Source organism: Theropithecus gelada, chromosome 19 (genome assembly GCF_003255815.1).
Source record: "Theropithecus gelada isolate Dixy chromosome 19, Tgel_1.0, whole genome shotgun sequence".
In the NCBI taxonomy this organism is placed as follows: Eukaryota; Metazoa; Chordata; class Mammalia; order Primates; family Cercopithecidae; genus Theropithecus; species Theropithecus gelada.
In genome coordinates, this window is record NC_037687.1 from 4,517,818 (window position 1) to 4,535,285 (window position 17,468).

Consider the following 17,468-nt stretch of genomic DNA (forward strand, 5'->3'; position numbering starts at 1 on the left):
CAAGGGCAGTTTGATTTCTATCTTCCAGGCCCAGTCCCGGTAACCCCAGCAAACTTCTGCCGCCAGCTCGGTGTGGCCACTGCAGAGGACATGCCACATCTCCAGCCCCTTCTATGCCCATCAGACAGAGGCGAGGACTGAGGTCTCAGGGGGAAAGGCCCCTCCTGGGGGGACTCGATACCTAGGCTTGGAGACAACTCCAAAGCCGAGGAGGCAACACGGGCCCTAAGATCCTGTCGGGGCTCAGCCGCAGCGGAGTCTGCTGGGGGAACCAGAGGCAAAGTGGGGCAGGCACAGATCAAGACAGTCTCAAGCGACCTCTCTCTGCCTCACCTCCCCCCACTCCAGTCCAAAACCAAAGCACATCTCCCGGGGAGACTGAAGCCCAGAGAGGACTAGGGACCAGCCTGAGGCCACACAGCGAAGCGCCTCCTCTCAAAGCTCCAGGTCTGAATCCTGCATAGCCCAGAGTCAAGGGGAAGAAGGGAGGAGCACAGCTTCAGGGCAACCCTTAGCGAGGAGCTGGGATGCAGCAGGGTTCTTGGGTTTCAGCGGCTTCCTCGGGCCTCAGTTTCCCTGCCTGCTGTTGGGAATGGGCCAGTTCAGAACAGACAAGAGGCTGATGCCAGGCTGCCACCTACCCAATATCCGAGGCGTCTCTGTGTGGGTGGCAGTGACTCCCAGACAACTTCCCGTAGAGTTTAAGACCCCCTTCCAGGTGGGTTCCAACTCAGCCTCGGTCCCAGCCATCCCCCTCCACCCACCCGACAACCTGTACTCTCCCTAAGTAGAGTTTAAAGCAATGGGGCAGGCACAGCCCGAAGTCCCACCCCTGAAAGAAACTGGTCTCCTGGGATGTGGGAAAGGGTTTGGGGGCAAGGCGGATGCCCCAGGTGTCCGGAATGTTTCTTTTGGAGAGGGAGTTTGGACCTTCTGACATGCTGAAGGAACACAGAAAAACAGAAATGCGATTTTGCAAATGGGGCAGAGGCCTCCTTCAGTCACCACAGCCATGAGTCCCTCTCCCCCTCCTCCCTCCTCCAACCCAAACCCAGAACCCCAAAGCCTCAGGGCACCCCAGTAACTCCAAGCACCTATTCCGCTCCAGTCTAGGGGTCAAAGATGACAGCCTCAGGTAGAGGATGTCAAAGACCTCAGCGAGAGAGGGAGGGCCACATGGGGGCGGGGGCGAGGGTCTGCGAATCCCTCCCCCAACCCCAGGACGCCTGCAAAGGCTCCTAGCTCCAGCATTAACCCGGCCGGGGCAGAGGTGGGGGTTCATGACAGTAGCGCCCCCTCTGGGAGGTGCCCCAAACTCGGAGGGCGCCCACAGGCGGAGAGCAGGACAGGAGGGGCACGTGACCCCCGCCCCAGGGACCAATCAGCGCCCGCGGGAGGGGGCCACACTCGGCGCCCCCCACCCATCCCGGCGCGCTTGGAGAGAGACGTTTTCTTTGTCCTTTTGTCAGCTCTTGGGGGGGCCCCGAACCCCCAGGCCCCCACTGCGGCGGGGGGCATCCAAACCGGCCGGCCCTCCCCTCCAACACCACTGTGACCCCTGCCTCGCGGCCTGGAGCCGGGACTCGTCCTGTTCTGGGCTGGACAGGAGGCCGGAGAGGACTCGGGCGCCCAAGGTGCGGCGGCAGGACGCGAAGTGGGGCACGCGAAGTGGGGCGGAGGGGCCTCCCGGTATCAGGACCCCCACACCAGCCCCGCGTCGCCTCGACTTGGCTCTCAGGACCCCGCCCCCCAACGCCACCCCCAACCCCCGACCAACAGGCCCCCTGCCTGCCCCGAACCCCCCACCTGGGCCCAAATCCAGCTCCCCAGCGGCGCAGCCGCGAGCCCCATTATTATGTCTCCTCCGGGCCCCCCCAGGACAAAATCTCCACCCGCTGCGGTGCCGACAGAACCCCCAACCTACTGCACATACAGGCCCCCAGTCAACAATCCAAGCGCCCCCCCACGTTGCAGTGCCATTAGACACCCCCATAATGGAGCCTCAGGGAGCGCCCCAGGCCAAAATCCAGCCCCTCCAAAGCGATGCCACCGGACCCCAACCGGACCCCTCCATACCGCCAGCGACCCCCTCTCCAATCCGGTCCCCTCCCCAGTTGCGTGGCTGAGAGATTCCTCCCCTCGTTCTAGCCCCCCCCAAACCCCCTCCCCAGCCCAAATCCGTCCCCTCCCAGTGGCAGGGCCCGCAGGCCCCCCAATCCTAGCGCCTGACCCGGCCACCCCAGCCAGCCTTTCGGCCCCCTAGCTGCGTGCCGACAGACGCCCCCATCCCCGCGCCTCCCCCAACCCCCTCCGCAGACGCCCCGGGGCGCTTACCTCGGAGCCGCGGCCGCCGCGAGTGCGCGGGCGGGAGGCGCGAGGGCGGGAGGGCGCGGGCTTGGGGGGGTCCGTGCGCGCACCTGTCCCGGCCGGGGCGCTCAGCCCGGCATCCCCGGCTGGGGAGGGGGGCTGGGGGCGCGCGCTCACCCCGCCCCCGGGCCCGCGGCGCTGCGCTGGGGGAGGGGGCTCAGCCCCGGCCCCCCGCGCGCTGGCGTCGGCTCCCGGGGGGGCGCTGCGCGGCGGCCGGACCGGGGGCGCGCCGCGGCCGCATCTCCTCCGCCCGCCGCGGCCGCCGCTGCGACTCGCGGCTCTGCCACCTCCGCCCCCCCTTTCCAGCAACCCCCCCACCTCCCCAAAGCCAGGCTGGAGCCGCGCAAAACCCGGCCCGGAGCGACCGCGGCGCGGAGCGGAGGGCGGAGCCGGTGGGTGGCGTTTGGGTGGGTTGTTGGGGGAGACCCAAGGGGGTCACCATGCTTTGGTCCAGGTGGTGGGCTTATTAATTGAGCCGCTCCAACTTCATCTCCTGGTCCCCTCTGTTCAAAATCGCGTCCCCAGGATCCAGCTCCAATCACACCCAGCCCATGGGGTCAATGAGGCTGTCAGGAACCCTGCGGTCTGGGTGGCCCCCTTCATAGAGGAGGCCATTTCTTCAATCCACAAGCATTCCATTTAGCAACACTCACTCGACACTTCAGGAAACTGAGGCACAGGGAAGTCTTGTCCAAGGTCACCCAGTTATAGAGTGGCAGGGGGTTTTGAACCTGAGCAAACTGGCCGCAGAGATCTACATGGTTCACCTCTCCCGGACCTGCCCTTCTGTCACCAGCGCCCTGTGGGGTCTGGCCCAGAAAGGAGTTCTTCGAGGACTGCAGGTGCCCCCATGAATTTGAGACCCCAGGGCAGAGCCTGGAGGTTTCAGAGACCTTCCTGTAACCTTCCTGACCCTTCAAATGAATTCAGGACAGCAGGGGCCCCTCTCCCTGCCTCAGTGCCCCTGCCTGCCCAAAGTACCTCCCCATGTAGATGTGACCCTGTACATCTCCCCCACTGGACTGAGTGCTGTCCTGGTCGCTCTGACCTCTCTCGATGCAGTAGATGCTCCGTAAACACTTATTTTTTCTTGTCTTTTCTGTTTTTCTTATCTTTTTCTTTCTTTCTTTGAGATGGAGTCTTGCTCTGTCACCCAGGCTAGAGTTCAGTGGTATGATCTTGACTCACTGCAGCCTCCGCCTCCCAGGTTCAAGCAATTCTCCTGCCTCAGCCTCCTAAGTAGCTGGGATTGCAGGTGCCTGCCACCATGCCTGGCTAATTTTTGTATTTTTAGTAGAGATGGGGTTTCATCATGTTGGCCAGGCTGGTCTCAAACTCCTGGCCTCAGGTGATCCACCCACCTCGGCCTCCCAAAGTGCTGGGATTATAGGCGTGAGTCACCCCGCCCGTCCTCTTTTCTGTTTTTCTATAATTTAGATAGATAATAGAGAAGTAGGGGAGAGAGAGGATGGATGATTGTTTTTAAAAATTTGTTATTATTTGTAGAGACCGGGGCCTTCCTACATTGCCCAGGCTGGTCTTGAACTACTGACCTCAAGTGATCCTCCCACCTTGGCCTCCCAAAGTGCTGGGCCACTGAGCCCAGCCAACACTTTGTTATTATGTAGCTCGTGACTTTTCTTGCACACTTACTGAGTGCTGGGACCACTATGCCCCATCCTTGGCTCCCCGCCATCCAAGGGGTCCAGAAAGGTTGTGTACTGGCTTCCAGCAGCCACTCAGTGGGGACTGGGTGTCAGAACTTGAACCCCACTCCCCAGGCCACCCAAGGCCCAGGGCAATTTGCAGGCTCCCTGGCACCCATGGAGACAGCCCTGGTCTTCCAATTCCTCGGCATGTTCCCAGGGCCATTCTGGTGACCACAAACCTCCGGGAGCAGCCAGGCCTTCCTGCTCGTGGTTTTGCCCTTCCCGCCTTCCGGCCGCCCCAGCATCCCAGGCAAATCAGCCAAGGCACCTGCTGGTGTCTGGTCCCCACCCCGCTCGGTGTCCTGCCCACTGGGGGCCACTGAGGCTTGCTCCACGAGGTAGGGGCCCAGCCTCCCACCTACACTCCCTTCCCTGCGCTGTACCCAGCCCCTGGCATCCCCTCCCTCTCCTGACTTCTTGACTGTGGCCAGCTGGGCAGTTCTGCACCCCAGTCATTCAACAAACATTTATTGAGAGCCTACTGTGTACCAGATCCTGGACTGAGCTGTCAACAAGACAAAACTGCCCCGTGCCTTCTGTCTAGCCTGGGGATATAGAAACCAGTGGGCACAGAACTGCAGGCTGAGATAGACTGGCTGGAGGTCCAGGAGGACCTCGAGGAGGTGACACGGAGGCCTCAGAGGGACCATAGATCCAAGCAGGGGGTGGGGGTAGGGGGTGTGCAGGGAGGGTGTTCTAGGCAGAGAGACCTTCGGGACAAAGGCCTTGAGGGAGGCCCCACCCCCACCGGTGGCTCAGCTGCCACCCAGGCTTCTGCGACCATGAATGGGTCTTTCATGTCCTGGACCGGGGCAAGGTCAGGCCGGGCCTCTCCCTCCTCCCGCCCAGGGCTCCTGGCTGTCTGAGCCCTGACCTGGAGGACAGCGGCAGGATGGGCCAGGGAGGCCCAGGGAGGGGCAGGGCCTTGCCCGAGGTCACCAGAGCCAGCAGCGCCCTCCCAGCCGTGGGATTCTGAGCAAAGACCTGCCCCGCTGAGCCTCAGTTTCCCCGGCCTGGGCGGGCGCGTTGGCAGCGCAGCGCTCCCGTCCTGCTCCGACCGGGTGGATTCCAGTGCGGGTTTTTGCGAGCGCCCGCGGCCACCGACACCTTCCCAGTGCGGCCCGGGCTGCGGCCCCGGGTCCGAGGAGGCCCGGGGAGACCCGGAGGAGGTCAGAAGGCCTTCGGCGCCCCCGGGATGGGGTGAGGCTGAGCTCGGCCCCTTACTGCTGGCGCCTGAGAGGAAGGGAAGCCCCGCCCCAATGCCTGTGCGCCCCCATCAGGACCACTCGCCTCGCCGCCCCGCTGTGTGACTCCCGGGGGTCCCTGGCCCTCTCTGGGCCGGGCTGGAGTCAGGCTCACGGGCAGCCGCTCAGAGAGGTCGCCTGCGTCCCATCCCTTCCCCAAAGGGCCCCCAGCCTCAGTTTTCCCGGTCAGGTGCAGGCCCTCTTTAACCCCAGATTGGGGGTCCTCGCTGCCAGGTTGCACCCCCGGGTCTCTGCTCAGGCCAGGGAATCCCCTGGGGGCTCCGAAAGGGCAGCTCCGATTGGCTGGGGCCACATGTGACGTCAGAGCCTCCCGACGCCCCCTCCCCTAGAGGCACGTGGGGGCGGTCGCGGCGGGGGAGGGGCCCGGGGTCCGAGCGGATTCGGGGTGTCCCCCCAGCTCAAGCGGGCAGCTGGGCCGCGCAGACGCGATTCTCCTCGGACAGATTTTTCCCTCGTCCCAAATCCCCCTCTGGCCCCCCCAGAACGGCAGCTGCTCAGGCGGCAGATGCGCCGGCTAAATCCGCCCAGCTGGTCCTCCGCGGAGCTAACCGCCTGGAGCCCGGAGGCTGGGGGAGTGGTGACCGCATGGTTCTGACCCTTCCTCGCTCCCTGTTCTTTGACCCCTGACTCTTCGCGGAATGGGGCAGGGATTCTGTTGAGGACCCTTTCTCAACCTCCAATTCCCTCCTGGAGCTGCTGAGAGGCTCTGGGGGAGTCTGGCGCCCAGAGAGGGTGGAGCCCTTTCCAAAAACCACACAGCATCCCTGGGCCTGCTGCCCAAAATATGCCCTGTATTGCGCATATATTAATAATTATAATGATGAGTTAACATATTAGGCCTCTGCTATATGCACCCCCACGATTCTAGGACTATTATGCTATTATTCCATTTTCAAGGGTGGAAACTGAGGCCCAGAGAGCCGTGACTTGACTGATCCCATAGCCAGGAAATGGTGGAGCCAGGATTTGAACCCCAGCTTTTAAGAAGAAGGTGCCGCTGTCCTGGAAGAACTCTCAGGACAACATTAGTGTCTCAGGGATCCCCTAATTGGAGGGGTCTTAAGGCAAGTGAGTGTGACCTGGGCTGAGTGAGTGGGGTCTCTTAGACCTCTTCCCTGTCCCCCTGCCTGGTGCCCTGGAGCCTGACATGGACTGCCTCCCCACCTTGCTTCTTCAGCCTAATCATGATTGTCATTGAAGATCCAGGAGGGCTTCCTGGAGGAGGAGGAAGCTCCATTCTGAAATGCCAAGGGTACAGCTTTATTGGGACAGCCAGTGTCTCTGAGTATGTAGGGTTTGCACAGAGCTTGTACTGCCCCAGAGCCTGTACACTGCCTGTCCCCTCTGCCTGGTGCACTCTTTCCCTAGATGTCCAAATGGCTCCTTTCCTCACCTTCCCCAAATCTCAATTCCAATGTTTCCCTAGCCTCCCTGATTTCAGTAATCACTCTGCAGTGATCTAGGATTGCACCACTGCATTCCAGCTTGGGTAACAGAACAAGACCCTGTCTCTAAACTGAATACATAAATAAAAAATAATAATTTCCCTCCTCATCTCTCTTTACCCTGTTTTGATGGCATTGCTCAACTTTTCACCAATAAGACTTTCTCTCATGCATTTACTCGTTTCTCTTCGAATCCCTCCCCAAGACAGTCAAGTTCCCAGGTCTGTCCAGGACTCCACTGTGTCACGAGGCTTAAAACAGAGCCAAGCACACAGTAGGCACTCAACACATGTGGTGAATGAATGAATGGGAGTCTGAGATTTCAACGGGACTTGCCTTCATTGTATCAAAGGAGAAACTGAGGCCCATTGATCAGAAAGTGAAACCAGAGTCACTTATTTTTCTCTTTAGCAAAACAGGACATAATGGTGGCCACCTCCCCAGTATGCAATAGAGGTATCCAGGGAAATAACCTCAGAAACACTTATTAAGCACCTACTGTGTGCACTGCACAGCTCCAGGTGCTTTGCACATTTTGAATGGAGGCAAGGACTCCAACCCAGATCCCAGAACTCCTGGTCCCACGGTCAGCCTGAGTTCCCTACAACTCGCTGCCTCCTCGCACATTCAGAGAGGGGTTATATATGCAAGCTCTGGGTGCACAGGAGACCTTCAGCCAGGGAGGCAGTGGTCCCCACTGTGCCTGAGGCCCCCTCTGCAGCCCCTCAGACCCTGGGCCCGAGGTTCGGGCTGTGTGTCTGGCTGGAGCTGACAGCACCACGCTTGCACGCGGGAAACATTAAATTAGAGACGGAAGCAGCAGGACCTGCCGCCTGATTTATAAGTCGAAATTAGAGCAATTACAAGGCTTCCTCCTTCTCAGAAACTGAGAAATCCCCCAGAAAGGCCCGTGTGTGTCCTGGGTTGGCGGAGAACCCCCCTCCCCCTAGGCCTGGCAAATGAGGCAGTGGCATCCTGGTCTCCATAACACGGAATCTGTGGGTGGAGGGAGGGTGTCCAGTGACCTTCAAGCTCCCTGGGGTCTGTCCTTGGGCATAGATAGGAAACTGAGGCACAGGAGGTGAGTGTCATTTGGACAGGGGCAGGTGTCACATCCTCCGCATTCAAAAATCTCCCCTCTGGCCGGGTACGGTGGCTCACGCCCGTAATCCTAGCAATTTGGGAGGCCGAGGAGGGCGGATCGCCCGAGCTGAGGAATTCAAGACCAGCCTGGGCAACATGGCAAAACCCCATCTCTACTAAAAACACAAAAAGTCAGCCGATGCGGTTGTGCATGCCTGTAATTCCAACTACTCGGGAGGCTGAGGCAAGAGAATCCCTTGAACCCGGGAGACGGAGGTTTCAGTGAGCCAAGATGATCGCGCCACTGCACTCCAGCCTGGGCAACAGAGCAAGACTCTATCTCAAAAAATAAAAATTAGGCCCGGCGTGGTGACTCACACCTGTAATCCCAGCACTTTGGGAGGCCGAGGCGGGCAGATCGCAAGGTCAGGAGATCGAGACCATCCTGGCTAACATGATGAAACCCCGTCTCTACCAAAAATACAAAAAAATTAGCCGGGCGTGGTGGCGGGTGCCTGTAGTCCCAGCTACTCCGGAGGCTGAGGCAGGAGAATGGCGTGAACTCAGGAGGTGGAGCTTGCCGTGAGCTGAGATCGCGCCACTGCACTTCAACCTAGGCGACTGAGCAAGACTCTGTCTCAATCAATCAATCAATCTCCCTTCCCCTAGGCTTTCCATTCTGGCCTAGTGAGCACACTCAGCTCACTCCTGCCTCCCGGCCTTGGCACTTGCTGTTCCCTCTGCCTGGAAGCTGTTCCCCACCAACGTTCCCTTCTCTGAGAGGCCTTCGCTGATCATCCCAAGTTGGAGGGGGCGGCTGTTTTCCACCCCCTGCTTTCTTTTCTCTAAAATCAGTGATGCGGTAGTGAGCTGCCTATCATCAGAGGCAAGCAAGCAGACAGTGGACTGGATGTGATCTCTGCAGCTCACACACTGGCATCCAACCCCCAGCTTTACCACTCACCAGCTGTGAGCAAGTTGTTTAACATGAGAACACTCCAAAAGATGCCGGGGCCTAGGACGGACGCCATGGCTCCTGCCTGTAATACTGGCACTTTGGGAGGCTGAGGTGGGTGGATCACCTGAGGTCAGGAGTTCGAAACCAACCTGGCCAACATGGTGAAACCCTGTCTCTACTAAAAAAAATACAAAAACTAGCCAGGCATGGTGCTGTGTGCCTGTAATCTCAGCTACTTGGGAAGCTGAGGCACGAGAATGGCTTGAACCCAGGAGGCAGATGTTGCACTGAGCCGAGATCATGCCACTGCACTCCAGCCTGGGCGATAGAGCGAGACTCTGTCCCCCCATTAAAAAAAAAATGCTGGGGCCTGTCACATAGTTGGTGCTTAATAAAGGTAAGTAATCTTCTCTTCCATGGGAGGTCCTGAGATTCTTTGTTTCTTCCTCTTGGTGATTTTTCCTAATCTTCGTCCTCTCTTGGAAGCTGTGGGAAGGAGCTTTGATACCCTTATGGTTGTGTAGGGCGTTGTCAAAAGAGAAAGAAAAACAGATGACCAGAACAGATCCTTGCACACCCATGTTCACAGCAGCAAAAGGTCAGAAGCAAACCAACTGCCAAAAAACAGATACATGGATCAACATAAGAGGGTCCATAGACACGGTGAAATATGATGCAGCCATCACAGGCTTCAGATGTGGACGCACCTTGAGGACGTCACACTCAGTGAAATAAGCCAGACGCAGAAGGCCAAATCCTGTGTGGTTCCAATCCTAGGAGGTCCCGGGAGTCATCAGATTCATAGAGACAGAAAGTAGAATGGGGAGTGCCAGGGGCTGGGGAGAGGCGTGGGGAGTGAGTGTTTCATGGGGACAGAGTTTCAGCTTGGGAAGAGGAGAAAGTTCTGGAGAGGATGGCCGTGATGGTTGCTCAACCACGGGAATGTGCTTAATGCTGCTGAACTGTGACTTAGAAATTGTTAAAATTGTGTGTGATGCATGTTTTACCACATTTTTTTCTTTAAAGATAGAGAAAAAACCAAAACTGGTGTGCAGAAAGGGTGACAAGATCCAAGCACAGAAAAAAAAAATGTATTAAAAACACAATATGGCCAGGCGCGATGGCTCATGCCTGTAATTTCAGCACTTTAGGAGGCTGAGACAGGCGGATCACCTGACGTTGGGAGTTTGAGACCAGCCTGCCCAACGTGGAGAAACCCCTATCTCTATGAAAAATACAGAATTAGCCAGGGGTGGTGGTGCACGCCTGTAATCCCAGCTATTTGGGAGGCTGAGGCAGGAGAATTGCTTGAACCTGAGAGGTAGAAGTTGCGGTGAGCTGAGATCACGCCATTGCACTCCCGCCTGGGCAACAAGAGCAAAACTCTGTCTCAAAAAACAAACAAACAAACCAAAAACAAAAACAAAAAACAAGAAACAATATCCTGGGCACAGTTGCTCACACCTGTAATCCCAGCACTTTGGGAGGCCGAGGCAGGTGGATCGCCTGAGGTCAGGAGTTCGAGACCAGGCTAGCCAACATGGAGAAACCCCGTCTTTACTAAAAATACTAAAATTAGCCGGGTGTGGTGGCAGGAGCCTGTAATCCCAGCTACTCAGGAGGCTGAGGCAGGAGAATCACTTGAACCCGGGAGGTGGAGGTTGCAGTGAGCCGAGATCACGCCACTGCACTCCAGTCTGGGCGACAGAACGAGACTCCGTCTCGAAAAAAAAAAAAAAAAAAATTAGCCAGGTGTAGCGGTGGGTGCCGGTCATCCCAGCTGCTTGGGAGGCTGAAGCAAGAGAATCACTTCAATCCAGGAGGCAGAGATTGCAGAGAGTCAAGATCATGCCATTGCATTCCAGCCTGGGTGGCAGAATGAGACTCTGCTTCAAAATGAATAAATAAATACAAATAATAGCAACAGCAGAAACAGGCAGTGACGGTGGAGGGTGTGTGTGTGAATGACCTCAGCTAGTGGCAGTTTGTCATTGCCACCAGGGCCAGTCACACAGGTGACACTGACAGTGTGCAGAGAGGCCATCAAGGGTGTTGAGCTCAGATCACACCCTTCCCACCCCAGCAGGGGCCTGCTCAGCCTCGGCTACAAAACCTCCGACACCTTCAGGAAGCAGAACTGAGCCTCAGGGGCCTTGCCCCGGAAGCAGAACTGAGCCCCTTGCTGGCCTATTATTCAGCTAGCTTTATTGAACACCTACTGTGTACTGGGCTCTACTAGGCAGTGCTGGGGACACAGTGGTGAGCAAGACACAACTGGACCCTCATCTTGGCAGAGTTCAGAGATCATAGGAGAGGATTCACTCATTGATTTTAGTTTTTAGAGATACAGTCTCACTCTGTGGCCCTGGGCTGGAGTGTGGTGGCCTGATCATAGCTCACTGCAGCCTCCAACTCCCACGCTCTAGGGATCCTCCCACCTCAGCCTCTTGAGTACAGGCACATGCCACCACGCCCAGCTAAGTATTTTATTTTATTTTATTTTGAGACAGAGTCTCGCTCTGTCGCCCAGGCTGCAGTGCAGTGGTGCGGTCTCAGCTCACTGTAAGCTCCACCTCCCAGGTTCACACCATTCTCCTACCTCAGCCTCCTGAGTAGCTGGGGCTACAGGCGCCCGCCACCATGCCTGGCTAATTTTTTGTATTTTTAGTAGAGATGGGGTTTCACCGTATTAGCCAGGATGGTCTGGATCTCCTGACCTCATAATCCACCCGCCTCAGCCTCCCAAAGTGCTGAGATTACAGGCATGAGCCACTGCGCCCAGCCAAGTATTTTATTTTTTTGTAGAGATAGGGGGAATCTCACTATGTTGTCCAGGCTGGTCTCAAACTCCTGGCTGCGAGTGATCCTCCTACCTCAGCCTCCCCAAAGTGCTGGGATTACCACCACGCCTGGCCTAGCAGAAAGATTTTTAAATAGGTGGTCAGGGAAGGCTTCACTGAGGAGGTGATATCTGAGCAGAGACCTGAAGAAGAGGGAGTAGAAAATCATGGAGTGGCCAGGCACGGTGGCTCATGCCTGTAATCCCAACACTTTGGGAAGCTGAGGTGGGCAGATCACTTGAGGTCAGAAGTTCAAGGCCAGCCTGGCCAACATGATAAAACCCCATCGCTACTAAAAATACAAAAATTAGCTGGGTGTCGTGGCACACACCTGTAATCCCAGCTACTCAGGAGGCTGAGGATCACTTGAACCCAGGAGGCGGAGGTTGCAGTGAGCAGAGATCGTATCTCTAAAATTGTATTGCCAACCTGGGTGACAGAGCTGTCTCAATAAATAAATAAATAAATAAATAAGTAAAGAAACAAACAAACAAATGAATAAGTAAATAAAAAATCATGCAGGTACCTAGGAAAAGAGTATAGTAGGTGGGCGGGCACAGACCATGCAAATGTCCTGGGGCAGGACCGTGCCTGGCATGTTAGAGGAACAGTGAGGAGGCCCGTGAGGCTGGAACACAGTGAGGAGTGGGAGGAGGGGAGGGCAGGCAGGTGAGGGGGCCTTTGGAATTAATTCAGCTCCTCTAGGGTGCCAAGCTCTACCCTGCCTCAGGGCCTTTGCACAGGCTGTTCTCTCCTCCTGGCCTTCTGCCTCCCTCTCCCCCCAGGTTGACCTGTTCAACCCGTCCTCCTTCATTCCCAAGGTAAATGTCTCAGTTTGAATCCCACACACCAGACTGGGAGCCCAAGGACCTGTCCCAAAACTGTCCTGACCAAGGTGATGTCCAGCACTGCCCAACATAGAGTTGGCATACAGTAGGCACTCAATAAGTGTTTGGTAAGGTTCAGGAGACTGTCAAGGCAGGCTCCCTGCCCCTGCCCTGCAATAATGGTGAGGCTGGTGGCTCTCCTTATCTGGACTCAGTTTTCCCTTCCAGAAGATTCCAATAGGCTGCATCCAGGATGGAGATGGGAAGGTCATTCCTCTGCTCCAGAAGCATGGCGGGGGACAGATCCCTCTGGAGTCTGTCCCCAGTCTGCTCTGAGGCTGCAGGGGGAACCTGCCTTGCCCTCTCACCTCACCCCTCCTGGCCTCTCTCCTTTCGTCTCTGTCTCTAGGTCCGTCTTGCCGCCTGCTTCCTCATCTCTCAATTTTCCTCTCTCACTGTCTCTGTCTCAGTCTTTCCCCTGGGTCTCCAGATTCTATCCTCCCATTCCCGTCCCCACCCCAGGGTCTAGAGATTTGCTCACCTTTGGGCAAAGCCTGGAGGCCAGGGAGGAGGAAGGGGTAGGGGAAGTTCAGATGCTCCAAGACTACTCCCTCAGCCCTCACCCACTTAAGTGTAGGTGGGTCCCCAAGGAACCTGGGCTGAGACAGCTCTCTCCCCTCCCCAGCTTCTTCGGGGATCCCCAAGGCCAGTGGGGGGAATTTCTAGGGAGAAATAAACATCCGTGTCATTTACATAAAATCTGCATCAATTATCATATCGATTACAAGAGTCTACAGAACCAGGCAAGCCGTTTGCAAGAAAAATAGTAAATTTAGGCCGGGCGCGGTGGCTCAAGCCTGTAATCCCAGCACTTTGGGAGGCCGAGACGGGCGGATCACGAGGTCAGGAGATCGAGACCATCCTGGCTAACAGGGTGAAACCCCGTCTCTATTAAGAAATACAAAAAACTAGCCGGGCGAGGTGGCGGGCGCCTGTAGTCCCAGCTACTCGGGAGGCTGAGGCCGGAGAATGGCGTGAACCCGGGAGGCGGAGCTTGCAGTGAGCTGAGATCCGGCCACTGCACTCCAGCCTGGGCGACAGAGCGAGACTCCGTCTCAAAAAAAAAAAAAAAAAAAAAAGAAAAATAGTAAATTTAATGACAAATGAGGCTGGCAGGTTCTCCATGGAAGCGACTTGTCACACTCCCACCCTGCTTTACAGATGGGGAAACTGAGGCCCGTGGAGGTGAGTTCCAGACAGAGACAGGGAGATAATCTAGGTGGTCAGGGTCTCTGCCCTCTCCAGGCATTTGCAGACAGATAATGGGGAAACAAGTAATTGGCTACAATGATTTTAGATTATTATAAGGACCAGGAAGAAAAGAAATGAAGGAGGCCGGGCACAGAGGCTCACGCCTGTTATCCTAGCACTTAGGGAGGTCAAGGTGGGTGGATCACCTCAGGTCAGGAGTTCAAGACCAGCCTGGCCAACATGGCAAAACCCCGACTCTACTAAAAATACAAAAAAATAGCCAGGCATAGTGGCATGCAACTGTAATCCCAGCTACTTGGGAGGCTGAGGCAGGAGAATCATTTCAACCCGGGATATGGAGGTTGCAGTGAGCCAAGGTCATGTGACTGCACTCCTGGGCAACAGTGAGACTCCGTCTCAAAAATAAAATAAAATACAAAATAAAATAAAATAGCCAGGCATGGTGGCACATGCCTGTGGTACCAGCTGCTCAGGAGGCTGAGGCGGGAGGATCGCTTGAGCCAGGGAGGTTGAGGCTGCAGTGAGCTGTAGTGGCACCACTGCACTCTGGCCTGGATGACAGAGTGAGACCCTGTCTCAAAAAAAAAAAAAGAAAAAAGGAAAATAAAAAAAGAGAGAAAATGAAGAGCAGCAATTCTCTGGGGGCATCAGGGAAGACCTGAGGAGGTAACATTGAGCTGAGACCTGAAAGAGGAGTAGGGGTCAGACGGGGAGGAAATATATACATATGAAGAGGGAAGAATGAAGGAGGACTCTGAACTCTTTCCCTTCCATACCCCTCCCGACCTGTTCTTCACCCTCTCCAATCATTCCCATCATCCTTTGGGCTCAGCTCGTATCACCTCCACCAGGAAGCTCTCCTTGACTGCCCCAACTAAGTCAGCCTTGTTCTTGCCAGCTTCCCAGAGCCCAGCACAGGGCAGAAGCCCTACAAATTTCCCAGGAGACGGAAAGAAGATTCCCGGGTTCTCGGGAGTGAAGATTTTGACAAGCTGGTAATGCGCACCTCTGGTCAGAACCACATCTGCACTTGTCAGGGACAGACCTGGCCGTATCCCTCTTTTCTCAGCTGGCTGATAGGGGACAAGAGGGCAGAGGAAGTTGAGTTTCTTGGGGGAAACTGGGGTGCCATCGGCTGTTCCCCTCCACTGCCTTCCTGTAGGGGGTCCCTGGGGTTGAGGGCTTCAGCCCAGCTCCGGGGGTGGGAACCCAGCCAGGAAAGATCTGGAGTGGGAGAGAAGGAAGACTGGGAGGGGCCAGGAAAGTGTCTATTTTTCCTCCTGCAGCTGTATTTATAGATTCCCTTTGATGTCCCAGCGTTGGGCTGACCTGGTTCTTGGCTGCGGCAGGAGAAAGACAGGTTCTCAGAGTTGCTTCTAGAAGTTGGGCGGGCAGTGGGAGGGTGGGTGCTCAAATGAGGAAAGCTAGGTATGCAACTGGACCCCTGAGCTTGGAGGGGGTCCGGGATGGAGGGGAGGCAAGGAGCTGACCTCAGTTTCCCTGTTTGCAAAATGGGGATTTACATGTACATTTCTCTTCCAGGTTCAGTTCAGTTAAAGATAAGATAAACTTAAAAAAAAAAAAAAAGACATGTACAGTTCTCAAAAAGTTGAGACTGGGCAACACAGCAAGACTCCCTTCTCTAAAAAAAGTTTTTTGAAAACATTAACAGGGCATGGTGGTGCTTGCTTGTAGTCCCAGCTACTCGGGAGGCTGAGGCAGGAGGCTCGCTTGAGCCCAGGAATTGGAGGCTGCAGTGAGCTATGATTGCACCACTGCATTCCAGCCTGGGCAACAGAGCGAGGCCCCGTCTCTAAAAATAAAGAAAGAAAGAAAAGCAAAGCTGAAAACTTGAGTCACCCAAACGTCAAGTAAGCACATGTCCATGATTCATTAGCTTATTACTCAGGGAGCCAATCAAATGTTGAGGCTGGTTCTAAGAGTATTTGAGGAACTAGGTATCTATGGAGATTTTTTTTTTTTTTTTTTTTTTTTTTTTTGGGGGGGGTTTTTTTTTTTTTGCCAGGCTGGAGTGCAATGGCGCAATCTTGGCTCACTGCAACCTCTGCTTCCCTGGTTCAAGCAATTCTCCTGCCTCAGCCTCCCAAGTAGCTGGGATTACAGGCACCCACCACCACGCCTGGCTAACTTTTTGTATTTTTATTAGAGACGAGTTTTCACCATGTTGGCCAGGCTGGTCTGGAACTCCTGACCTCAGGTGATCCGCCCACCTCGGCCTCCCAAAGTGCTGGGATTACAGGCGTGAGCCACTGTGCCTGGCCAAGATTTTTTTTTTTTTTTTTAGATGGAGTTTCACTCTTGTTGCCCAGACTGGAGTGCAGTGGCGTGATCTTAGCTCACTGCAACCTCTGCCTCCTGGGTTCAAGCAATTCTCCTGCCTCAACCTCCCAAGTAGCTGGCATTACAGGGTGTGCCACCATGCCCGGCTAATGTTTTTGTATTTTTAGTAGAGACTGGGTTTCACCATTTTGGCCAGGCTAGTCGAGACAGGGTTTCATCATTTTGGCCAGGATGGTCTTGAACTTCTGACCTCATGATCTGCCCACCTCAGCCTCCCAAAGTGCTGGGATTACAGCACTTTGGGCCACCTTGCCCAGTCCGAGATTTTTTTTTTTTTTTTTTTTTTTTTGAGATGGAGTCTTGCCCTGTTGCCCAGACTGGAGTGCAGTGGCACAATGTCCGCTCACTGCAACCTCTGCCTCCCAGATTCAAGCAATTCTCCTGCCTCAGCCTCCCAAGTAGCTGGGATTACAGGCAGGTGCCACCAGGCCCAGCTAATTTTTTTTTTTTTTTTTTTTTTTTGAGACGGAGTCTCGCTCTGTCACCCAGGCTGGAGTGCAGTGGCGCGATCTCGGCTCACTGCAAGCTCCGCCTCCCGGGTTCACGCCATTCTCCTGCCTCAGCCTCCGGAGTAGCTGGGACTACAGGCGCCCGCCACCTCACCCGGCTAGTTTTTCGTATTTTTTAGTAGAGACGGGGTTTCACCGTGTTAGCCAGGATGGTCTCGATCTCCTGACCTCGTGATCCGCCCATCTCGGCCTCCCAAAGCGCTGGGATTACAGGCTTGAGCCACCGCGCCCGGCTGCTAATTTTTTGTATCTTTAGTAGAGATGGGGTTTCACCATGTTGGCCAGGCTGTTTTTTTGTTTGTTTGTTTTTGTTTTTTTCGAGATGGAGTCTCACTGTCGCCCAGGTTGGAGTGAGGTGGCACAATTCCGGCTCACTGTAACATCTGCCTCCCAGGTTCAAGCGATTCTCCTGCCTCAGCTTCCCAAGTAGCTGGGATTACAGGCATGCACCACCATGCCCACCTAATTTTGTATATTTAGTAGAGACGGGGTTTCACCATGTTAGCCAGGCTGATCTCGAACTCTTGACCTCAGGTAATCCTCCTGCCTCAGTCTCCCAAAGTGCTGGGATTACAGGCGTGAGTCACCACACCCAGCCCGAGATTTTTTAAGGGGGAATGTTAGATTAAGATCCGGCTAGATACAAATGAGTTAATGATCTTTATTTCAGTAAAGCCCTAATTGGGGTTCTCTTTTCTGCTAGACAGACAGAAATGATCAAGTTAACTGTAACTTCGCAGGGCCTGAGCTCTCATCATATCTGTGCCAAGTCACAGATAAGTAGATTCTCCCACAGCAAGGTTCCAACAGAACTTCCTGCAGTGAAAGAGGT